Source organism: Lepus europaeus, chromosome 3 (assembly GCF_033115175.1).
Source record: "Lepus europaeus isolate LE1 chromosome 3, mLepTim1.pri, whole genome shotgun sequence".
NCBI classification, from domain to species: Eukaryota; Metazoa; Chordata; class Mammalia; order Lagomorpha; family Leporidae; genus Lepus; species Lepus europaeus.
Window position 1 is genome coordinate 60,474,818 of NC_084829.1, and position 10,750 is coordinate 60,485,567.

Genomic DNA, 10,750 nt, shown 5'->3' on the forward strand with positions numbered 1-10,750 from the left:
GTGAAATAAGCCAGTCCCAAAGGGAAAAATATCTTATGTTATCCCTGATCGGTGACAACTAACTGAGCACCAAAGGGGAAACCTGTGGAAGTGAAATGGACACTATGAGAAAGAGTTACCTGATCAGCTCTAGTCCTGACTGTTGATGTACAATGTAATACTTTATCCATTTTAGTATTTTTTTTTGTTCTAGTACTGTTGGTTGAACTCTGTAATTAACACACAATTATGCTTAGGTGTTTAAAGTTAACTAAAAAGTGATCCCTGTTAAATATAAGAGTGCGAATAAGATAAAGAGGAGATGTACAATTTGGGACATGCTCAATCGGACTAGTCCCAAATGGTGGAGTTAGAAATGTGCCAGGGGATTCCAATACAATCCCATCAAGGATGCATGTACCAATGCCATCTCACTAGTCCAAGTGATCAATTTCAGTTCACAATTGATCATAATGATAGGACTAAGAGTCAAAGGGATCATATAAACAAGACAAGTGTCTGTTAATACTAACTGATAGAATAAAAAAGGGAGAGAACGATCCAACATGGGAAGCGGGATACACAGCAGACTCATAGAATGGCAGATGTCCTAAACAACACTCTGGCCTCAGAATCAGCCCTTAAGGCATTCAGATATGGCTGAAAAGCCCATGAGAGTATTTTAGGCATGGAAAGCCAAGACACTCTGGCAAAAAAAAAAAAAAAAAAAGAAGAAGACCTAAATGAGAGATCTCTGCGAGTGAGATCCTAGTGGAAAGAACAGGACCATCAAAGAAGGAGTTACCTTTCTCTGAAGGGAGGAGAGAACTTCCACCTTGACTATGACCCTGTCGGAATAAGATAGAAGTTGGCAACCTCAAAAGGCTTCCATAGCCTTGGCAACGCATGACTAGAGCCTAGGGAGATTACTGACGCCATAAACAAGAGTGTCAAATTGTTAAGTCAACAACAGGAGTCACTGTGTACTTACTTCTCATGTGGGATCTGTCCTTAATGTGTTGTCCAATGTGAAGTAATGCTATAACTAGTACTGAAACAGTATTTTACACTTTGTGTTTCTGTGTGGGTGTAAACTGATGAAATCTTTACTTAATATATACTGAATGGATCTTCTGTATATAAAGATAATTGGAAAAAAAAACCTGGTGTTAATTGGAAATGGCATAGAAAATTAATTAATTTTTTTTAAATATCATATAAGATCTCTGTCTTCAATGTGCTGTACTCTGTTATTTAATGCTATAACTAGTACTCCAACTGTATTTTTTCACTTTGTGTTGCTATGTGGGGGCAAACTGTTGAAATCTTTACTTAATATATACTAAATAGATCTTCAGTATATAATGAAAATTGAAAATGAATCTTGATGTGAATGGAAGGGGAGAGGGAGCGGAAAAGGGGAGGGTTGAGGGTGGGAGGGAAGTTATGGGGGGGGGGGTGGAGCCATTGTAATCCATAAGCTGTACTTTGGAAATTTATATTCGTTAAATAAAAGTTAAAAAAAAATAAAAGAATTCTAGTCCTGGTTGGGGCAGTGGTTCTGTCCTGGTTGCTCTTCTTCCAGTCCAGCACTCTGCTGTGGCCTGGGAAGGCAGTGGAGGATGGCCCAAGTGCTTGAGCCCTGCGTCCACATGGGAGACCAGGAGGAAGCACCTGGCTCCTGGCTTCAGATCGGTGCAGCACGCCGGCCATAGTTGCCATTTGGGGGATGAAGCAACGGAAAGGAAGACCTCTCTCTCTGTCTTTCTCTCTCACTGTCTAACTCTGCCTGTCAAAAAAAAAAGAAAGAAAAAAAATAGAATAAACATACTACAATTATGTGCAACAATATGAAATAATCACATGCTCATATCATTTAACAAAGAAAGCCAGACAGATAGGGTGAGGGATATATGGGTTCTTGTAGAACGAACTCACACTTTTTGTTCTGCAAATTTAACATTAATAATAATAATATGTTTTAAAAAGAATATGGGAAGAAAAGGAGACAGACACATTGAAATAATTATCTGATTGCATTTATATTAATGTTCACAAGCAGGCAACTAACCTATGATGATCAAAAACAAGTTAGTCGCTATCACTGGGGTAAAGGGACAGGTGAGAACCCCTAGACTGTCATATTCTAGCTCATGATTTGAATGATTAACACATGGAGTAAAATTTCATCATGCTGCATACCTATGGATTGTGATTTTTTATGCAATTATATTTTATTTAATAATAAATTTATTATAAATCACATGTGATATGAGTAAACATTAGGAGGTGATGGGCATGTGCTATGTTTTGACTGTGGTAGTGATTTTGTGCCTATATTTGGGGTCTTCAGAAAGCCCATGGAAAGCAGCATAAGGGAAAAAATATGCATTGATTTCAAAATTTTTGCACCAAAAAATTCCCAAAAAACAAAGCTTAAACCTGAAACAAAAAGTATAAGTAGAATCTTGAAATTGCATTCTAAATTAAGGCCATTCTCTGAAAAACTAAAGATTCAGATGAATCTTACAGTTACAAAGGAATCAGCCTCATTAGTCTGCAGCTCCAATTATTTTGAATGTCAAATACTTGGCTGAAAATTCAGCTTTTGAATCAAATTGGGTATTGATTGGCTACTTTAGCACAAATTCATTAGTAATAATAGGACCAAAATGATAGAAAACAAAAATTAATCTGGTAGAATTCATTTTTATGTTGTGATCAACAATATAAAAGCAGTTGTTTTCCTTAATTACTTGGTAGAAAGGTAAGTATTTATAAATGTTCTATTTATTTAAGGGAAACTTTATGAGATGTGAAGGGAATTCTAAATACGAGTTTTTCATGTCCTTGTCACTGGCTTTGCACAGTGTCTTGCCATGTGATTAGAACCAGATAACTATAGTCCATATAAATATAGAGCAGAGCTTAATCTGGCTCTATTGAATTACTTTTCCCCCCATAGTCAAAGTTGATCTCATTCCAAGAATTGCTTTGATTTCAAGATCTCTGCTCACACATCACATTTTTGCATGACCGTGTGTATGACCGTGACGCAAAAATTTCTACTGTAGGGTACTCAGTGCAGTAGTTAAGACATCACTCAGGAGCCCCACATCCCATATCAGAATGCTTGGGTATGAGCCTTGCTCTGCTCCCAACTCCTGCTTCCTGCCAATGTGTACCCTGGGAAGTAGAGTGATGGCTCACGTGGTTAGGTCCGCATGGTCGCCCATTTGGAGTTCCAGGCTCCAGACTTCGGCCTGGCCCAGCCTTGCAGACTAGCATTTGGAGAGTGAATCAGCAGATGGGAGCTCTTGTTCTACCTTTCAAATACATTAAACAAATGAATAATTTTAAAAATTTTTTCTATTATCTGCACTCCATATCCTCAGATATATATTCTTAGATGATGAGGAATTGAGTTATTTATCTATTTGGGGGCTAATTATAATAGCTAGCACATGTTTAGCATTTACTGTGCACTTTAACAAACACTATCTCAATTAATTTTCTCACTGTCCTTACTAGGAAGGTACTCAACATCTCCATTTTACAGGTGAGGAAACTGAGGTTTGGAGTCGTTAATTGATTTGATGAAGATCATACAGCTAATAATAGTCAAAACCAGAATGATGCTGCATTGAATTTTATTAAATTCCCAAAAGTCACACCCTATTTCCATTATGCATGATTTGTAGCTGATCTTATTCACTATATTCAAATATACAGTTAAACTGTCTGATTAATTACACTTTATTTCAGATTTTCTTCCAGTTAATTAGGTTAACACTAAAAAGGCTAATTTGATCTTACTATTAATAATTCCTCCTTTTTTTAAAGAGGTTTATTTATTTATTTATTTATTTTATTTATTTTTTGACAGGCAGAGTGGACAGTGAGAGAGAGAGAGACAGAGAGAAAGGTCTTCCTTTTGCCGTTGGTTCACCCTCCAATGGCCGCCGCAGCTGGCACGCTGCGGCCAGCGCACCACGCTGATCCGATGGCAAGAGCCAGGTGCTTCTCCTGGTCTCCCATGGGGTGCAGGGCCCAAGCACTTGGGCCATCCTCCACTGCACTCCCTGGCCACAGCAGAGAGCTGGCCTGGAAGAGGGGCAACCGGGACAGAATCCGGTGCCCCGACCGGGACTAGAACCCAGGGTGTCGGCGCCGCAAGGCGGAGGATTAGCCTGGTGAGCCGCGGCACCGGCCTATTTATTTTTTGACGGGCAGAGTTAGACAGTGAGAGAGAGAGACAGACAGAGAGAAAGGTCTTCCTTTCATTGGTTCACCCCTCAAATGGCCACTACAGCCGGCGTGCTGCACCGATCCGAAGCCAGGAGCCAGGTGCTTCCTCCTGGTCTCCCATGCAAGTGCAGGGCCCAAGCACTTGGGCCATCCTCCACTGCCTTCCCGGCCACAGCAGAGAGCTGGTCTGGAAGAGGAGCAACCAGGACAGAACCAGTGCCCCAACCGGGACTAGAACCCGGGGTACCGGCGCCGCAGGCGGAGGATTAGTCTAGTGAGCTGTAGCACCAGCCAAGGTTTATTTATGTCTTTGAGAGGCAAAGTTAGAAAGAGAGAGGGAGGGAGGGAGGGAGAGACAGAGAGAGATCTTCCATCTGCTGGTTCATTACTCAAATGGCCACAACAACCGGGCTAGGCCAGCCCAAAGCCATAAACCATGAGATTCTTCTGGGTCTCCCACATGGATACAGTGACCAAGCACTTGGGCCGTCCTCCACTGCTTTCCCAGGCACATTAGCAGGGAGCTGGATTGGAAGTGGAGCAGCTGGGACTCAAACCAGTACCCTTATGGGATTACGACACTGCAGATGACAACTTATCCTGCTGCACCACAGCACAAGCTCCAGTAATCTCTTCTTGTCACTGTATTTTCTTGACATCTCAACTGTTAATTACTTTGTAAAAGGAAACCTAAGACCAAACTCTTTATCTACCCAGGGAAAATGCAGAAAGAATATAATCTACACAACCTACAGGATGTGTAATTTATTGTGGGCTAAGTGTGAGATGAAGACAGAAGTAAAAATCATGGAGAAAACAAGGCATTCTCAATATTTGTAAACTGGCACTACTGATGCCGTCTCAACATGAGGCCACTTTGCAATAAGGAGCATGTGCTCCATAGCCACACTGCATCTATTTGTAGCCCATGATCACCACTTTTTGCCTCAGGTTTCTCATTCACAAAATGATACAGCACCAACACTGTGGGGTTGTTTGAGGATTAAATGAATTAAGCTATCACCTGTGACCAGCACTGTGGCATAGTGGTGGCATACTGTGGCATACCGTGCCAGCATCCCATATGGACACCAGTTCAAGTCCTGATTGCTCCACTACTGATCCAGCTCCCTGCTAATCCACCTCGGAAAGGAGCAGAGCATAGCCCAAGTCACCCAGGTGGGAGACCCAAAAGAAGCTCCAGTTTCCTGGTTTTGGAAAGGCTCAGCTCCTGCCACTGCAGCCATTTGGGAAATGAAATAGCAGATGGAAGACCTCTCTCTCTCTCTCTCTCTCTTTCTCTTCCTCTTTAAAAAAATATATATAATCACCAAGAACATTTTCCAGAATTAAGTAAGCACAATGTAGCTTTATTATTAATAAGGAGGTTCTAAAACATCAGCCACATGGGTTGGTCCTGTGGCATAGCAGGTAAAGCCGCCGCCTACTGTGCAGGCATCCCATATGGGCACCGGTTCGAGACCCAGATGCTCCACTTCTGATCCAGCTCTCTACTATGGCCTGGGAAAACAGTAGAGATGGACCAAGTCCTTGGGTCTCTACACCTGTGTGGGAGACCAGAAGAAGCTCCTGGCTCCTGGCTTCAGGTTGGCACAGCTCCAGTCGTTGTGGCCATTTGGGAAGTGAACCAGTGAAAGGAAGACCTTTTTTCTCTCTCTCTCTCTCACTCTTTCTCTCTCTCTCTCTCTCTCTCTCTCTCTCTCTCTCTCTGCCTCTTCTTCTCTTTGTGTGTAACTCTTTCAAATAAATAAATAAGTCTTTTAAAAAATCTGCCACAGATATCAGAATGTGTAGATTATCTAATGTTCTCAATTAGGAGTGTTAAAGCCCATTTCTTGTCTCCTCTCCATTAGTATTGATGGATAACAGGAAAACTGGATTCTCTTGAACAGACTAATTCGTTATGGCTCCTTTTAAAGCATACTACTTATTCTCCATGTTCCATTTGGGACAGGATGGGAATTGATGTGCTTCTTTATTTGTTGCCACTTTACCTTAATGAAAATATGGCAGGTCTGTGCTAACTCCTGCAAGTTTCATGTCATCTGTGTGAATCACTCTGAATCTTCACTGTCATCTTTAAATTCCAACATACCCATACTCATCGAGGAATTTAACACCTGAATGGCATTCCATTTCTGTTATGAATCCATTTTTCTTTGCTTTCCATCTTGTGACTGCAAAACATGTGTATTTCTTTTTATATACTAAATTGCTATGGCAAGAGACTCCACCAGCATGGTAGTAGAAACCAGTTCCCTGCAGTGACATCCCAACATATATTTTTTGAGCTTATGAAAAGGCTTTCTCATTTCTGTCCAGGAAATAGTCTCATAATACATCATTCTTGATTCTCTATTGTCAAACCAGTTTGCTGCCTGCCTAACGGTTACTCCTATAGAGATTTCCACTCCCTTACATTTAGATGTCTTGTGCTACAATTACTGTTGACACAAATGTAAGACAGTGCCTGGTATTCTATTTCTGATAAATTGGGTCCAAATATTGGACAGAGCTTTCCCAGTAATTTATCAAAACACAGCAATGTCCAATTTGAGACTTTAAAGCGAGATCTTACCAAAGGTTTAAGAATAATGAAAGGGGAATACACAGAGAACATAAGTACGAATTAGTCCACCTACCCAGCTCATCACACTTACTTAGAGGCTGTGATTCTACATTCTTTTGAAAATGAATTGACAACATATATGTAGATCTATTTTGGATATATTCCATATTGTTGATCTAGCTGACTATCTTTACATTAATACCAAACTGTCTTGACTACTATAGATTTAAAATAAGTCTGTAAATAAGGTAGTAAGAGTAGTTTCTACTAGCAGTGAATTCTTTCTGCTTTTGTATACCTGAAAAAAAAAACTTCACCTCTTTTTTTGAAAAGTATATTTTTATTGTGTATACAATTTGGGTTTGCAAATTTTTTTCATTATATTAAAGATCTTGTCCCACTGTATTTTGGTCAAGGCTTTCCATGATAAATCTGTTTATTATTGTCTCTTTATTTAATGTATGTTTCTTTCTGCCTTTAAGAAATTCTATTTTTGCATTCTATTGTGGCTTTATTATTATGTGGTTCTTGTAGTTTTATTTATACTTCTTGTAATGAGTACTCAGTGAGATTCCAGGATCTGTGGGATTATAACTTTTTTATAAATTTATTTTAAAATTCAATCATTTATTTCTTCAAATATTTTATCTTCCCCATCACCTTTAGCAGCTCCAAGTACACATATATTAAGCCACTTGAAATTGTTTAACAGTTGGGGCCTGGGCTGTGGCATAGTGGGTAAATCTGCCGCCTGCAATGCCAGCGTCCTTATATGCATGCTGATTCAAGACCCAGCTGCTCCACTTTCAATCCAGCACCCTCCTAATGGCCTGGAAAAGCAGTAGAAGATGACCCAAGTCCTTGGGCCCCTGCACCCATGTGGGAGACCCAGAAGAAGATCCTGGTTCCTGACTTTGGATCAGCCCAGCTCCAGCAGTTGCAGCCATTTGGGGAGTGAACCAGTGGGTGGAAAATCTCTCTCTCTCTCTCTCTCTCTCTCTCCTTCTGCTCCTCTGTAACTCTGGCTTTCAAATAAATAAATAAATCTTTAAAAAAAATTGCTGAGAGGTGTCAAGGACTCAAGGACTGGGGTCCCACGTGGGAGACTTGTACTGAATTCTAGGCTCCTGGCTGTTGTGAGCATTTGAGGAGTGAACTAGCAGATGGAAAATCTCTAAATACTCTCTCTCTCTCTCTTTCTCTTTCCATCTCTCTCTCTCTCTCTCTCATCCCTTCCCTCCAACCCTGCCTTTCAAATTAAGAGTGCTTTTAAAACATGCTTCTCTGTTCACTGATACACTATTCGTTGTCCTTTTTCTTTCTGTGTATCATTTCCTTTTGGATGGTTTTTTGGTTTTGGTTTTGGTTTTTAAGGCATATTTTATTTACTTGAAAAGCAGAATTACAGAGGAGGGGAGATAGGAAGGGAAGGAGGGAGAGAGAGATAGATTTTCCATCCATTTGTTCAAGCCCTAAATGGCTGCAAGAGCTGGGGCTTGAGCCAGGCGGAAGCCAGGAGCCAGGAACTTCATCTGTTTCTCCCATATGAGTGCAGGGACCCAAAGACTTGGGCCATCTTCTACTTCTTTCCTAAGAACATTCGCAGGGAGCTGGATTGGAAATGTAGCAGTCAGGACTTGAATGGGTGCCCACTTAAGATACCAGTGTTGCAGTTGGCAATATAACCCATTAAACCACATCATCCCCTCTTTGAATGGTTTTTATTTCCACTGAATATTTCTCCGGTTATTTCTTTTTTTTATTAAACGTTTATTTAATGAATATAAATTTCCAAAGTACAGCTTATGGGTTACAATGGCTTCCCCCTCCCAAAACTTCCCTCCCACCCACAACCCTCCCGTTTCCCGCTCCCTCTCCCCTTCCAATCACATCATGATTCATTTTCAATTCTCTTTATATACAGAAGATCAGTTTAGTATATATTAGGTAACGATTTCAACAGTTTGCCCCCATATAGCAACACAAAGTGAAAAAAAATACTGTTGGAGTACTAGTTATAGCATTAAATAAGAGTGTACAGCACATTAAAGACAGAGATCCTACATAATATTTTTTTTAAAAAATTAATTAAAATATTATGTAGGATCTCCTGGTTATTTCTAATCTTTTCTTTATCCTATCTGTGTTCGTCATGTCAAATGTGATAATTTTAATATCTGTTAAGTTCATTTTGGATCATTTATATCTCTATGAATGTTTTTAGCATGCCCCTTCTTTCCTTTAACCACTTGCATATATGAAATATCATTATAATATCTGTTTTAATGTTGTTATCCACTATTTTTATCATCTATGTCAGTGTTGGGTCAGTTTCAATGGATTTGAGAGTTTTTTCATGTTGGGTTACATTTCCAGTCCTCTACATGCCTGATAATTTTTATTGGATTGCTGGCATTGTAAAGTTTATATTCTTGGTCACTGGATATTTTTGTATTAATGAAGATATTCTTGAGATTTATTCTTCCATGCTTAGAAAGAGAGTGGTCTTTTGAGTGTTCTTTTGATTCTATTCATTAGAATCAGAGTGCTGTTTAGTCTAGAGTTAAAGTTTCCCCAACCCTAAGACAAGTGTAGTTTTAGAATATTCTAGCCAATGTGTCATGACTTATAAGGTTTTCCACTCTGTTTTTTGGGAAGAATGACTATTCTGTTCCTTGTATGAGTTCTAGGTGTGGTTTACTCCATGTGTATTTCTCTGGTGTTGAGTTATTTCCTCATATTCGTATTCTGGTCATTACTCAGCTGAAGAATGAAGGAAAACACTACTTAGATATTTGAACTCTGCAGCTGTCTTTTCTCTGTTACTTTCTCATGTAAGCACTAGCTGCCTTAACAATCCCCTAGTCCTACTCCAGTCCCAACTTACAAAGGCAACTGGCATCCATGTGGTTTGTCTGCTTTTGCAGTTTGGAAACCCTCATAGGGCTCATACAGTTTCCTCCCCTCTGTTCGGGGTCCTTTGCTGTCTGACACACACTGTCTTAAAGGCATTGTTTCATGTAACTTGTCTGGGCTTTCAACTGCTTAAGGAGGGAGGACAATGTTAGTCCTTGTTACTCTATTGTAGCTGAAAGTAGAAAGCAAGTGTATTTTCTTAACATAGGGTATTTGTCTTCCTAAAATGACTTATTCATTTCAGGGAAAATCTCACCCCTACTCATAATAATGTGACCTTGTTTTTCAGTTCCTGGAAAGGTAATTAAAGTTCACCAGGAAATAGTAGTCAAAACAATTAAAATTCCAAAATTTTTAGAAATGGCCTTAATTTACAGTTCTATTATAGAATCACCAGCCGTGTCTTCATTAGCTGCTAAAACCTCAACTCAGCATTTTTCAACTCTTTCCTCTGATGTCTTGTATAAACAGCCCTGCAACATTTCCTAGAGTTTTGAGGGTCCCTGTTCATAATTTCTGGTGAGAACTTGCACAAACAACACTGCCCTCAATAATATGCAGCAACACTAAAGCAAAATACATATACAGTCTACATTCATATTTAAAACACACATTTTTCTACAGGAAACAATCTACAGAGTGGAAATTTTACTCCAAACCATTAGATTTTTTAAGATTGTGCAGAACAATTTAGACCCTTAGAACCCACTGGAGTAGCTTCCCTAGATTTAAGAAATGTGCATCGGTGTGTAGATTTAAACCTCAGCTTCTTGGGGAGTAAACCTATTTGCAACTTTTAAGCTAAATTTCTCAGTATTCCCTCATCCAGGGTTTCATTCAGATCCATTTTATTATACTTTCATAATCCTTCTTCCATCCTGGGTTACTTAATACCTACAGAGACACCCACATGACAGTATTGTTGCATATTCATGGTCTCCAGCCCCTGCTTGGTTCTCAGCCTTCCTCACCCATTTGCCCATCTCACACAAATTGAGTTTATTCAATGTTAACCTT